At 42.5% G+C, this 13937-nt stretch overlaps 13 non-coding genes across 13 annotated transcripts; 11 read left to right on the forward strand and 2 right to left on the reverse strand.

Annotated features, from left to right (window-relative positions):
• Nucleotides 1-1207: 1207 nt before the first annotated feature.
• Trnav-cac lies at nucleotides 1208-1280 on the forward strand. Its single transcript has one exon. It is a non-coding gene; the product is annotated as a tRNA-Val (tRNA).
• A 230-nt stretch (nucleotides 1281-1510) lies between these two features.
• On the forward strand, nucleotides 1511-1583 carry Trnak-cuu. The gene has a single exon. It is a non-coding gene; the product is annotated as a tRNA-Lys (tRNA).
• A 102-nt stretch (nucleotides 1584-1685) lies between these two features.
• On the forward strand, nucleotides 1686-1758 carry Trnav-aac. The gene has a single exon. It is a non-coding gene; the product is annotated as a tRNA-Val (tRNA).
• Nucleotides 1759-2276: 518 nt separating this feature from the next.
• On the reverse strand, nucleotides 2277-2350 carry Trnan-guu. Its single transcript has one exon. It is a non-coding gene; the product is annotated as a tRNA-Asn (tRNA).
• A 408-nt stretch (nucleotides 2351-2758) lies between these two features.
• On the forward strand, nucleotides 2759-2831 carry Trnak-cuu. The gene has a single exon. It is a non-coding gene; the product is annotated as a tRNA-Lys (tRNA).
• Nucleotides 2832-2928: 97 nt separating this feature from the next.
• Nucleotides 2929-3001, forward strand: Trnav-uac. Its single transcript has one exon. It is a non-coding gene; the product is annotated as a tRNA-Val (tRNA).
• A 6240-nt stretch (nucleotides 3002-9241) lies between these two features.
• On the forward strand, nucleotides 9242-9314 carry Trnav-cac. The gene has a single exon. It is a non-coding gene; the product is annotated as a tRNA-Val (tRNA).
• Nucleotides 9315-9544: 230 nt separating this feature from the next.
• On the forward strand, nucleotides 9545-9617 carry Trnak-cuu. Its single transcript has one exon. It is a non-coding gene; the product is annotated as a tRNA-Lys (tRNA).
• A 124-nt stretch (nucleotides 9618-9741) lies between these two features.
• Trnav-aac lies at nucleotides 9742-9814 on the forward strand. Its single transcript has one exon. It is a non-coding gene; the product is annotated as a tRNA-Val (tRNA).
• A 515-nt stretch (nucleotides 9815-10329) lies between these two features.
• Trnan-guu lies at nucleotides 10330-10403 on the reverse strand. The gene has a single exon. It is a non-coding gene; the product is annotated as a tRNA-Asn (tRNA).
• A 105-nt stretch (nucleotides 10404-10508) lies between these two features.
• Nucleotides 10509-10581, forward strand: Trnav-cac. Its single transcript has one exon. It is a non-coding gene; the product is annotated as a tRNA-Val (tRNA).
• Nucleotides 10582-10811: 230 nt separating this feature from the next.
• On the forward strand, nucleotides 10812-10884 carry Trnak-cuu. The gene has a single exon. It is a non-coding gene; the product is annotated as a tRNA-Lys (tRNA).
• Nucleotides 10885-10981: 97 nt separating this feature from the next.
• Trnav-uac lies at nucleotides 10982-11054 on the forward strand. The gene has a single exon. It is a non-coding gene; the product is annotated as a tRNA-Val (tRNA).
• The last annotated feature ends 2883 nt before the right edge of the window (nucleotides 11055-13937 follow it).

Consider the following 13937-nt stretch of genomic DNA (forward strand, 5'->3'; position numbering starts at 1 on the left):
TTCAGTTCCATCGGGTTTCGAAATCTGATCCTCTGGAGCTCCATCAAGAACGACAACAGTCGACGTCGTTGGCCTCTGGGCTAACTCGGGGAATGTATCAGCGTCAACAGTTGGAGCAATTGGCATTTGCCCGCCACCAATCGGGCCTGTCTCCTGGGGCTTCCTAACAGTTGTCCTAACTGGGCCACGATTTGTTAGTAATACACTGCTATAGCTACGTGTTCCAATGGGGCCTTTTGAAATGGTGCTGGGGTTTGTTAAACTACGGGGTTGCTTGGGGCAATTAGCTAAGACATGGGTGGGAGAATCACACATGCGGCATGTGTGCATTTGCCCTGCATAAGACACCATTATTGGTTCCTTGTAGCTTCCAAAGGTGATATAAGACGGAATGCTCTTGTGGATTTCCATATCCACGTTGACAATTCCAGTCTTTATCCCGTTCCACCTTGGGAGCGATCTATCCTGATACGTGTCCCAAAAAATCCGAGAAATCACTCCATACTCACGCAATCTCTTGTTTAGCAGGCTTAGGTCATCATCGAATTTGAAATGTTGAATTCTAACGCGTACAAGGTTAACTGACCTATCTCTCACTCTAATTTTGACCTCCTTGCCACTAATGACTACTGATTCTTTAGCACTAAATTTATTCAAAAATTCAATATGGTCATTGACGGTCTTGAACCCAATTCGGAAAACGCAAATAGCTCGTCCTGGTAGGCGAGAAACTGCATCAAAGATGCTATCAGATTCATTACTGTCGTGCTCGAAACATTCGTAGAACTCATGCCTGGTCACTTCAGTATTACCAAAAGAGATTTCGGCAGTACGTGGCCAGACGTCTGGGGATTCCGATCCCATTTTACCCACAATAACAGGGGCAAAAGGACGGGGAGAAAAATGCAAAAATAGGGAACAAAACCAAAATGGCGCTCAACAAACAACAAGGGAAACAGGACACACAAGCAACAATACAACAGAAGAGAAACAAAAAAAAGAACAAATAGTTTTTTGACTCACAGCAAGATGTCACACTTGGGAGCTCAGCTATACACGTTTAGTCACAGCCGAACGCGCTAGCCAATTGCGCCACAGAGGCATGCTGGTTGATTAAAGACACACTCGTCAAGATCAACAGGCAAACCAAACATTACCTTTTTTTAGTGTGGCCAACGCTAATAAAATGTTGCAGAAACATTGTGGGGCTTCCATAGTGTAGAGGTTATCACGTCCGCTTCACACGCTGAAGGTCCTCAGTTCGATCCTGAGTGGAAGCATCAGTATAACGTTAGGAAAAAATAATCGTAGGAGAAAAGGAAATGAAATGGAATTAATAACTTGTAATGTATCTTATCTTGATGACAACTAGACTAGAACAAGTAGACATCTGGAAACTACACACAGACAACCAACCAATCATAGTAAAAGTTATCTCACGGTTCCTGGAAAGGAAAAAATGTCGTCAATAAGACTTGGTTCATTACATTGGAATAGAGCGCAATAGTAAGCCTGGCTAGCTCAGTCGGTAGAGCATGAGACTCTTAATCTCAGGGTCGGGGGTTCGAGCCCCCCGTTGGGCGTCAAGTCATATATTTGCAAATAAATGCAGATGAAAGTTAGAAGTTGGGAGACGATCGTTAGAATTTTGTAATCATTCCAGAATAATTCTATAGCGGATTGTAGTTTCCATAGTGTAGTGGTTATCACGTCGGCCTAACACGCTGAAGGTCCTCAGTTCGATCCTGGGTGGAAACAGGACAATGTATTTTTAGAAAGACTATCAAAAAAGCACATTTTGGTTTTTTGAAAAAGCCAAGCATTCATGTTTCTTGTGAAAATGAAATCTACATTATGACAATGTGAAGATATTCGCAATGCTGTATCCGGAGGAAGTCAACAGAAAGCGGGAAATCAATGATGACTGTGGTTGTTGAAAAAGGTGCTATAACCCCGAAGAGACTTCTTCTGTAGCCAAACGTCAAACGTGACTGTTGTTTTAGGGAAATGAGAAATGACTTGCTCTGGATGGGGAAGAATTCCATAAACACCGGAGGGGAATCTATATAGATTACACCTGAACCTGGAACAGTAGCTCCGAACAGTGGAAGAACATCATGTGCGTGCACCCTACGCTGCAAATGTTCAGTAGATTTAACAGTCATCAGTTAAAGAAGCCATATCGCGAGTGTGCGCTCTTCATTGGACGCTTTAGTTGGTTAAAGGAGTCATGAGGCGAAGAAATTGAATTAAAACAACAGTAGTCATTCACCATGCGCCCCTGGGTGGGATCGAACCACCAGCCTTCCGGTTAACAGCCGAACGCGCTAGCCAATTGCGCCACAGAGGCATGCTGGTTGATTAACGACACACTCGTCAAGATCAACAGGCAAACCGAACATTACCTTTTTTTAGTGTGGCCAACGCTAATAAAATGTTGCAGAAACATTGTGGGGCTTCCATAGTGTAGAGGTTATCACGTCGGCTTCACACGCTGAAGGTCCTCAGTTCGATCCTGAGGGAAAGCATCAGTATAACGTTAGGAAAAAATAATCGTAGGAGAAAAGGAAATGAAATGGAATTAATAACTTGTAATGTATCTTATCTTGATGACAACTAGACTAGAACAAGTAGACATCTGGAAACTACACACTGACAACCAACCAATCATAGTAAAAGTTATCTCACGGTTCCTGGAAAGGAAAAAATGTCGTCAATAAGACTTGGTTCATTACATTGGAATAGAGCGCAAAAGTAAGCCTGGCTAGCTCAGTCGGTAGAGCATGAGACTCTTAATCTCAGGGTCGGGGGTTCGAGCCCCCCGTTGGGCGTCATATATTTGCAAATAAATGCAGATGAAAGTTAGAAGCTGGGAGACGATCGTTAGAATTTTGTAATCATTCCAGAATAATTCTATAGCGGATTGTAGTTTCCATAGTGTAGTGGTTATCACGTCGGCCTTACACGCTGAAGGTCCTCAGTTCGATCCTGGGTGGAAACAGGACAATGTATTTTTAGAAAGACTATCAAAAAAGCACATTTTGGTTTTTTGAAAAAGCCAAGCATTCATGTTTCTTGTGAAAATGAAATCTACATTATGACAATGTGAAGATATTCGCAATGCTGTATCCGGAGGAAGTCAACAGAAAGCGGGAAATCAATGATGACTGTGGTTGTTGAAAAAGGTGCTATAACCCCGAAGAGACTTCTTCTGTAGCCAAACGTCAATGACTGTTGTTTTAGGGAAATGAGAAATGACTTGCTCTGGATGGGGAAGAATTCCATAAACACCGGAGGGGAATCTATATAGATTACACCTGAACCTGGAACAGTAGCTCCGAACAGTGGAAGAACATCATGTGCGTGCACCCTACGCTGCAAATGTTCAGTAGATTTAACAGTCATCAGTTAAAGAAGCCATATCGCGAGTGTGCGCTCTTCATTGGACGCTTTAGTTGGTTAAAGGAGTCATGAGGCGAAGAAATTGAATTAAAACAACAGTAGTCATTCACCATGCGCCCCTGGGTGGGATCGAACCACCAGCCTTCCGGTTTTTTTTTTTTTAATATTTAAACGATTTATTGTCACAATTAAAATTTAAATTTCTTTACAGATACTTGGGGCATTTACGAGATTTGTGACATAAGTGACTTGCTGTGGCCAAGGAGAAACATTACAAACAGAAAAAGAAAACATTTCGAGACGGAAATGAAAGAGGACAAATGATTTTAGTAAAAAATGTGGAATTTAACAATACGACATCTGGGGGGGGGATCCAAGAAATAATAGTTGTAATGAGAGAACAATGTTGTATAAAGGTAAGAAGAAATCTGTTGAGAATTTTGAGAGAGAATATTTATGGATTAGAAGGTGACATCTGGGGAGAATTTTTTGAATGAAGGAGGCTTGACCAGAGAGACTGTATTTCATTGATGGCTGGGGTGAGGTTTTGGCTGCGGGCGGTCCAGACGGTGATGATGTAGGATTGCATGAGGGCCAGTATTTTCTCTTTATTGGGGCCATTTCCAATGTCTCCATTTATTGTTGATTTGAGTGGTTTTTGACATCCAAGTTTCGTTAGTTGAATTCGAAGCCATAAACTGATGTGGACTTTCTCAGAACAGAGTAACATAAGATGGTCGTCAGTTTCTTGGTCGCCATTGCATAGAGGACATTGGTCATTTCTAGAAAGTCTGAGGCTTGTGAGGCGCATTTTGGTAGGGAGCTGATTATGGTTGAAATCCCAGACCAGTTCAGCGTTTCTTCCTTTCATTTTGGCCACCCAACGCCAGATGGAAGCCCAGTCGAGGTCTGGTTTCGCAACTTCGGTTCTCCCTGGTTGCCCAAGGTTAGCGATCAGGTGATTGTAGGTGGCGCGGTGATTGGATACGGTTGACGATGTGAAGATGCCAGCTTTAAGTAGATCGGTGATGGTTGAAAGTGCGGTGGTGAAGTATGGATGTGATGAATGGGTTGCATTAAATCTGGGCTGGGTGATTTGTTGAAGGAGATTCTTGAGGTGTGGACCCAACCAATAAACGGCTGCAGCTCTCTCAATAGCCTCGGGATGGATTAAAGATTTAAAGATTTGACGGGTGAAAAGGGATTGGAAGAATTGAAAAAGTAAGGTGACTCCAAGTCCACCTTGGAGTCGGGGGCGGATCAAAACATTTAGGGGTGGGTGCTCTCTTCGTTGTGCCCAAAGAAATTTGTTGCATTTTTGTTGGAGGAGAAGGGCTTGGGTTTTGTTGCAAGGGAGTACATGAGCTATATGAACAAGTTGTGATAAGACATGTTGTTTGATGAATAGGGCGCGACCATAAAAAGTGAAATGACGGTGTGTGTTTGTGATAAGAATATTTTGTATGATGTTGTACTGTCTTTGCCAATTGTCTCTTACTGTTGTTTTTATTTCAGAAGAAAAAGTAATTCCAAGAATTTTCAAATTGTCTACTTGAGTTATCCAATCATGTGGCCAAGTACTTTTAGGATGAGTTTGATTGAAATTGCTTCTACGTGGGATCGAACTCCTAACCTTAGGAATCCCAGCCGACGCCGCTACCGTCTGCGCTACTACGGCCTGTGGATATTGATTTAAGGTCCAAGTGCCTAGACCAAGTAATTTTGTCTTCCCCTTGTTAATACGTGCATTTGTCCAGGCACAAAATTCTAGAATAATCTCGCATGCACGACGTACATCTTTCATTGATGAGACAAAAAACTACTAGATCATCTACATATGCACGAACTTTGATGCGTTTTCCGTAGTGTTCAATTCCGTCAATACCCCTAGACAAGCAAACTAAAAGCGGTTCAATATAGAGGGCAAACAGATGGACTGACAGAGGGCACCCCTGTCGCACGGATTGTGCATTGTCCACAGTACCGACTATGTCATTACCGTTCAATGGCCATAGTTCAGTTATACTGTACAGCGTCTTCAACCAATCAACAAAGAGGGGGGGATAGCCCATGGCAGTCATTACTTCCCACAGAACGTCTCGATTGACAAGGTCATATGCTTTCTCTAAATCGTACGCGAGAATGGCGGCCGGTTTGAGAGAAGATACCTCTTTTGATTTACGACCTGTATTATCAATGACATCTCGGATTAAACACAAGCTGTCAAAGATATAGCGGCCGGGTACACCACCTTTTTGATGTGAGTCTAGAGAGTTTTGAAGAGATTTTCTCAGACGAAAAGCCAATACTGACGCGATTAACTTATAATCGGTATTTAACAAAGAGATTGGTCGGTAATCGGTGATTTTACTCGGTGATGGGATTTTTGGGACTAATCTTATAGCTGCCCTTCCCTGCGACGGCTGGAGTTTTCTTTTTTCGAGGACGCAATTCATCATTTCCAGAAAATGAACACCAATAACATCCCAAAATTTTATATAAAACTCAAAAGGAATGCCATCTGTACCCGGGGCCTTGTTCTTTTTAGTTGCCTTAAGGGCGATGTTAATTTCATCTACTGTGAACGGATCTACAAGAAAGTTGCCACTCTCCGGGATCGAACCTAGTACTCCTCGATTCAACGCTTGAGCGTTTAACGACTGAGCTACCACTGATACACCCGAATCGTTTTTAGTGGGTTTTGTACGGGTAAGTGCACCTCTAATCCCTTCTAGAAATTTTCCAGCTAATTGGGTATTGGGGGAGGGCTGGTTCTGAAAAATTCTACTAAAGTGTTCAATTATTTCTTGATTAATCTGCTCAGGTTGGGTAATTTTACAGTTATCATTAGTTTTGAGCTGAGTGATCAGAGACTTCTGGAAATTGCTCGTTGACTTGTTCATATGAAAGGTAGATGGCTCTTCTTCGGCTATACTTTGAACGCGTGAACGTATTGCAAATCCCCTCAATGCTTCTCGCTCCCAGGCTAGAAACTCACGTTTCAACTCCATGTAACGCGCATGATTGAAATTTACATTGTTCACGGTTTCTTTTAGTTGATGTTGGAGTAATTTCCTTTTGACTCTCTGATCACAGATTCTCTTTTTACAATAGTTCATTGATAATCGCCTGAGGCTAGGTTTGAAAATAATCTCCCACCAATGATCTACGTTTTCAATACGGGATGGGTGTTGAGACATTTCTTCAATAAAGACATGCACCAAGTTTATATATTCTTCTTCCTCAAGAATTGATGAGTTAAGTTTCCATAAATTCCTTGACTTGTTCCTCACTACACTAGGAGGGGTGGTGCTGTTTATATACCCTACGATTGGTCTGTGATCCCCGAGTGGTAAGTCGTGCAAATGGATATCAGAAAATTTTACGTGATGGTGGCAATAAATTCGGTCCAATCTAGCCTGGCTAGCCGCACAATTGTACGTCCAACAAGGTTCATTTTTCCGAATTTCTCTCCAGACATCTGTTAATGAAAGGGCTTTTACTAAATCTCGGAGGGGTTCTAGTAATGCTAGTCTAATTTTAGGTGGTGTTGTCTTGCTACTTTTACGGTCATCGATCTCGTCAACGGCATTAAAATCTCCCAATATAATTGCTGGTGCCTTATACTGGGCAACATAAGCCGGAATAGTTTGCCGGAGGAAAGAATCTCTATAACTTTTATTTTGGTCACCAGATGGGGCGTAAATACACACGAAAGCAAGACCCTTTACTTCCATGGCTATCAGCCTCCCCTCCGGTTCAAACAAAATGTTTTTGGCGCTCAGCCCGTGTCGTACTAGGATGGCTGTCCCATGTTGTCTAGGACCGAGATTTGTGTGCATCTGGTAATGTTTAGTAAATACGGTGCTAGAGTGAAATACTACTTCTTGCAAACATATAATATCAAGTTTATTATGTAAAAAGAAATTGAGTATTATTTGAAGTTTGTCAGGTGACGATATTCTGTTGATATTATATGTCGCGATGTTAGTCATGATTAATATTTAAATTTGGGTTTAGAGGGTTGGGTTTTGTTATCGTGGGCTTTTTTCCTTCTAACGGCCTCCATTGCTTTGAGAGTTTTATCTACTATGGGGGTTGATGGAGTGCCGAGGGGGACGCCCAAGGACTCCTGAGTCTCACTCACATGACTAGCCTCCTGGCTATCAAGTGGCCGTTGTCCTGGCTGAATACTCCCACCAGAAAAAGAAATGTCTTCATCAGGATTTGAAATCGAAACCACTTCGGTTGCATCCATCTCTTCAACCACCTCGTTATCCATCTGATCTATCGTGGATGGATTAGATGGTACTCCAGGTGAGATTGGAGCGGGTGGAACATCGTTCCCCCCAGAGAGGGCGGGAAAAGAATTAATGTCCGCACCCGGTATCGAAACTGGAACCTCTCGAGTCGGAGACCCGAGTTCAACCAACTGAGCTACACCAGATACAATTTCCTCAGCTACCTCGCCCGAGCCAGAGGAAGAGGCAGTACGACTCCTCTTTTTTGATTGTTTTTGTTGGTCACGGAATTCCCTCGTCTGTTTCATTTTCTTTTTCTTGACCAATTTGGACGCAACAGACGAACCTACACAGTTGGTGTCTTCAGCGTCAGCATCGGTGTCAGAAGAAGATTCAGTTCCATCGGGTTTCGAAATCTGATCCTCTGGAGCTCCATCAAGAACGACAACAGTCGACGTCGTTGGCCTCTGGGCTAACTCGGGGAATGTATCAGCGTCAACAGTTGGAGCAATTGGCATTTGCCCGCCACCAATCGGGCCTGTCTCCTGGGGCTTCCTAACAGTTGTCCTAACTGGGCCACGATTTGTTAGTAATACACTGCTATAGCTACGTGTTCCAATGGGGCCTTTTGAAATGGTGCTGGGGTTTGTTAAACTACGGGGTTGCTTGGGGCAATTAGCTAAGACATGGGTGGGAGAATCACACATGCGGCATGTGTGCATTTGCCCTGCATAAGACACCATTATTGGTTCCTTGTAGCTTCCAAAGGTGATATAAGACGGAATGCTCTTGTGGATTTCCATATCCACGTTGACAATTCCAGTCTTTATCCCGTTCCACCTTGGGAGCGATCTATCCTGATACGTGTCCCAAAAAATCCGAGAAATCACTCCATACTCACGCAATCTCTTGTTTAGCAGGCTTAGGTCATCATCGAATTTGAAATGTTGAATTCTAACGCGTACAAGGTTAACTGACCTATCTCTCACTCTAATTTTGACCTCCTTGCCACTAATGACTACTGATTCTTTAGCACTAAATTTATTCAAAAATTCAATATGGTCATTGACGGTCTTGAACCCAATTCGGAAAACGCAAATAGCTCGTCCTGGTAGGCGAGAAACTGCATCAAAGATGCTATCAGATTCATTACTGTCGTGCTCGAAACATTCGTAGAACTCATGCCTGGTCACTTCAGTATTACCAAAAGAGATTTCGGCAGTACGTGGCCAGACGTCTGGGGATTCCGATCCATTTTACCCACAATAACAGGGGCAAAAGGACGGGGAGAAAAATGCAAAAAGAGGGAACAAAACCAAAATGGCGCTCAACAAACAACAAGGGAAACAGGACACACAAGCAACAATACAACAGAAGAGAAACAAAAAAAAGAACAAATAGTTTTTTGACTCACAGCAAGATGTCACACTTGGGAGCTCAGTTATACACGTCTAGTCACAGCCGAACGCGCTAGCCAATTGCGCCACAGAGGCATGCTGGTTGATTAACGACACACTCGTCAAGATCAACAGGCAAACCAAACATTACCTTTTTTTAGTGTGGCCAACGCTAATAAAATGTTGCAGAAACATTGTGGGGCTTCCATAGTGTAGAGGTTATCACGTCGGCTTCACACGCTGAAGGTCCTCAGTTCGATCCTGAATGGAAGCATCAGTATAACGTTAGGAAAAAATAATCGTAGGAGAAAAGGAAATGAAATGGAATTAATAACTTGTAATGTATCTTATCTTGATGACAACTAGACTAGAACAAGTAGACATCTGGAAAGTACACACAGACAACCAACCAATCATAGTAAAAGTTATCTCACGGTTCCTGGAAAGGAAAAAATGTCGTCAATAAGACTTGGTTCATTACATTGGAATAGAGCGCAATAGTAAGCCTGGCTAGCTCAGTCGGTAGAGCATGAGACTCTTAATCTCAGGGTCGGGGGTTCGAGCCCCCCGTTGGGCGTCTATATTTACAATATATTGCTTCTCTCATATATTTGCAAATAAATGCAGATGAAAGTTAGAAGTTGGGAGACGATCGTTAGAATTTTGTAATCATTCCAGAATAATTCTATAGCGGAATTGTAGTTTCCATAGTGTAGTGGTTATCACGTCGGCCTAACACGCTGAAGGTCCTTAGTTCGATCCTGGGTGGAAACAGGACAATGTATTTTTAGAAAGACTATCAAAAAAGCACATTTTGGTTTTTTGAAAAAGCCAAGCATTCATGTTTCTTGTGAAAATGAAATCTACATTATGACAATGTGAAGATATTCGCAATGCTGTACCCGGAGGAAGTCAACAGAAAGCGGGAAATCAATGATGACTGTGGTTGTTGAAAAAGGTGCTATAACCCCGAAGAGACTTCTTCTGTAGCCAAACGTCAATGACTGTTGTTTTAGGGAAATGAGAAATGACTTGCTCTGGATGGGGAAGAATTCCATAAACACCGGAGGGGAATCTATATAGATTACACCTGAACCTGGAACAGTAGCTCCGAACAGTGGAAGAACATCATGTGCGTGCACCCTACGCTGCAAATGTTCAGTAGATTTAACAGTCATCAGTTAAAGAAGCCATATCGCGAGTGTGCGCTCTTCATTGGACGCTTTAGTTGGTTAAAGGTGTCATGAGGCGAAGAAATTGAATTAAAACAACAGTAGTCATTCACCATGCGCCCCTGGGTGGGATCGAACCACCAGCCTTCCGGTTAACAGCCGAACGCGCTAGCCAATTGCGCCACAGAGGCATGCTGGTTGATTAACGACACACTCGTCAAGATCAACAGGCAAACCAAACATTGCCTTTTTTTAGTGTGGCCAACGCTAATAAAATGTTGCAGAAACATTGTGGGGCTTCCATAGTGTAGAGGTTATCACGTCGGCTTCACACGCTGAAGGTCCTCAGTTCGATCCTGAGTGGAAGCATCAGTATAACGTTAGGAAAAAATAATCGTAGGAGAAAAGGAAATGAAATGGAATTAATAACTTGTAATGTATCTTATCTTGATGACAACTAGACTAGAACAAGTAGACATCTGGAAACTACACACAGACAACCAACCAATCATAGTAAAAGTTATCTCACGGTTCCTGGAAAGGAAAAAATGTCGTCAATAAGACTTGGTTCATTACATTGGAATAGAGCGCAATAGTAAGCCTGGCTAGCTCAGTCGGTAGAGCATGAGACTCTTAATCTCAGGGTCGGGGGTTCGAGCCCCCCGTTGGGCGTCATATATTTGCAAATAAATGCAGATGAAAGTTAGAAGCTGGGAGACGATCGTTAGAATTTTGTAATCATTCCAGAATAATTCTATAGCGGATTGTAGTTTCCATAGTGTAGTGGTTATCACGTCGGCCTTACACGCTGAAGGTCCTCAGTTCGATCCTGGGTGGAAACAGGACAATGTATTTTTAGAAAGACTATCAAAAAAGCACATTTTGGTTTTTTGAAAAAGCCAAGCATTCATGTTTCTTGTGAAAATGAAATCTACATTATGACAATGTGAAGATATTCGCAATGCTGTATCCGGAGGAAGTCAACAGAAAGCGGGAAATCAATGATGACTGTGGTTGTTGAAAAAGGTGCTATAACCCCGAAGAGACTTCTTCTGTAGCCAAACGTCAATGACTGTTGTTTTAGGGAAATGAGAAATGACTTGCTCTGGATGGGGAAGAATTCCATAAACACCGGAGGGGAATCTATATAGATTACACCTGAACCTGGAACAGTAGCTCCGAACAGTGGAAGAACATCATGTGCGTGCACCCTACGCTGCAAATGTTCAGTAGATTTAACAGTCATCAGTTAAAGAAGCCATATCGCGAGTGTGCGCTCTTCATTGGACGCTTTAGTTGGTTAAAGGAGTCATGAGGCGAAGAAATTGAATTAAAACAACAGTAGTCATTCACCATGCGCCCCTGGGTGGGATCGAACCACCAGCCTTCCGGTTTTTTTTTTTTTAATATTTAAACGATTTATTGTCACAATTAAAATTTAAATTTCTTTACAGATACTTGGGGCATTTACGAGATTTGTGACATAAGTGACTTGCTGTGGCCAAGGAGAAACATTACAAACAGAAAAAGAAAACATTTCGAGACGGAAATGAAAGAGGACAAATGATTTTAGTAAAAAATGTGGAATTTAACAATACGACATCTGGGGGGGGGATCCAAGAAATAATAGTTGTAATGAGAGAACAATGTTGTATAAAGGTAAGAAGAAATCTGTTGAGAATTTTGAGAGAGAATATTTATGGATTAGAAGGTGACATCTGGGGAGAATTTTTTGAATGAAGGAGGCTTGACCAGAGAGACTGTATTTCATTGATGGCTGGGGTGAGGTTTTGGCTGCGGGCGGTCCAGACGGTGATGATGTAGGATTGCATGAGGGCCAGTATTTTCTCTTTATTGGGGCCATTTCCAATGTCTCCATTTATTGTTGATTTGAGTGGTTTTTGACATCCAAGTTTCGTTAGTTGAATTCGAAGCCATAAACTGATGTGGACTTTCTCAGAACAGAGTAACATAAGATGGTCGTCAGTTTCTTGGTCGCCATTGCATAGAGGACATTGGTCATTTCTAGAAAGTCTGAGGCTTGTGAGGCGCATTTTGGTAGGGAGCTGATTATGGTTGAAATCCCAGACCAGTTCAGCGTTTCTTCCTTTCATTTTGGCCACCCAACGCCAGATGGAAGCCCAGTCGAGGTCTGGTTTCGCAACTTCGGTTCTCCCTGGTTGCCCAAGGTTAGCGATCAGGTGATTGTAGGTGGCGCGGTGATTGGATACGGTTGACGATGTGAAGATGCCAGCTTTAAGTAGATCGGTGATGGTTGAAAGTGCGGTGGTGAAGTATGGATGTGATGAATGGGTTGCATTAAATCTGGGCTGGGTGATTTGTTGAAGGAGATTCTTGAGGTGTGGACCCAACCAATAAACGGCTGCAGCTCTCTCAATAGCCTCGGGATGGATTAAAGATTTAAAGATTTGACGGGTGAAAAGGGATTGGAAGAATTGAAAAAGTAAGGTGACTCCAAGTCCACCTTGGAGTCGGGGGCGGATCAAAACATTTAGGGGTGGGTGCTCTCTTCGTTGTGCCCAAAGAAATTTGTTGCATTTTTGTTGGAGGAGAAGGGCTTGGGTTTTGTTGCAAGGGAGTACATGAGCTATATGAACAAGTTGTGATAAGACATGTTGTTTGATGAATAGGGCGCGACCATAAAAAGTGAAATGACGGTGTGTGTTTGTGATAAGAATATTTTGTATGATGTTGTACTGTCTTTGCCAATTGTCTCTTACTGTTGTTTTTATTTCAGAAGAAAAAGTAATTCCAAGAATTTTCAAATTGTCTACTTGAGTTATCCAATCATGTGGCCAAGTACTTTTAGGATGAGTTTGATTGAAATTGCTTCTACGTGGGATCGAACTCCTAACCTTAGGAATCCCAGCCGACGCCGCTACCGTCTGCGCTACTACGGCCTGTGGATATTGATTTAAGGTCCAAGTGCCTAGACCAAGTAATTTTGTCTTCCCCTTGTTAATACGTGCATTTGTCCAGGCACAAAATTCTAGAATAATCTCGCATGCACGACGTACATCTTTCATTGATGAGACAAAAACTACTAGATCATCTACATATGCACGAACTTTGATGCGTTTTCCGTAGTGTTCAATTCCGTCAATACCCCTAGACAAGCAAACTAAAAGCGGTTCAATATAGAGGGCAAACAGATGGACTGACAGAGGGCACCCCTGTCGCACGGATTGTGCATTGTCCACAGTACCGACTATGTCATTACCGTTCAATGGCCATAGTTCAGTTATACTGTACAGCGTCTTCAACCAATCAACAAAGAGGGGGGGATAGCCCATGGCAGTCATTACTTCCCACAGAACGTCTCGATTGACAAGGTCATATGCTTTCTCTAAATCGTACGCGAGAATGGCGGCCGGTTTGAGAGAAGATACCTCTTTTGATTTACGACCTGTATTATCAATGACATCTCGGATTAAACACAAGCTGTCAAAGATATAGCGGCCGGGTACACCACCTTTTTGATGTGAGTCTAGAGAGTTTTGAAGAGATTTTCTCAGACGAAAAGCCAATACTGACGCGATTAACTTATAATCGGTATTTAACAAAGAGATTGGTCGGTAATCGGTGATTTTACTCGGTGATGGGATTTTTGGGACTAATCTTATAGCTGCCCTTCCCTGCGACGGCTGGAGTTTTCTTTTTTCGAGGACGCAATTCATCATTTCCAGAAAATGAACACCAATAAC

Source organism: Daphnia pulex, chromosome 3, assembly GCF_021134715.1.
Source record: "Daphnia pulex isolate KAP4 chromosome 3, ASM2113471v1".
In the NCBI taxonomy this organism is placed as follows: domain Eukaryota; kingdom Metazoa; phylum Arthropoda; class Branchiopoda; order Diplostraca; family Daphniidae; genus Daphnia; species Daphnia pulex.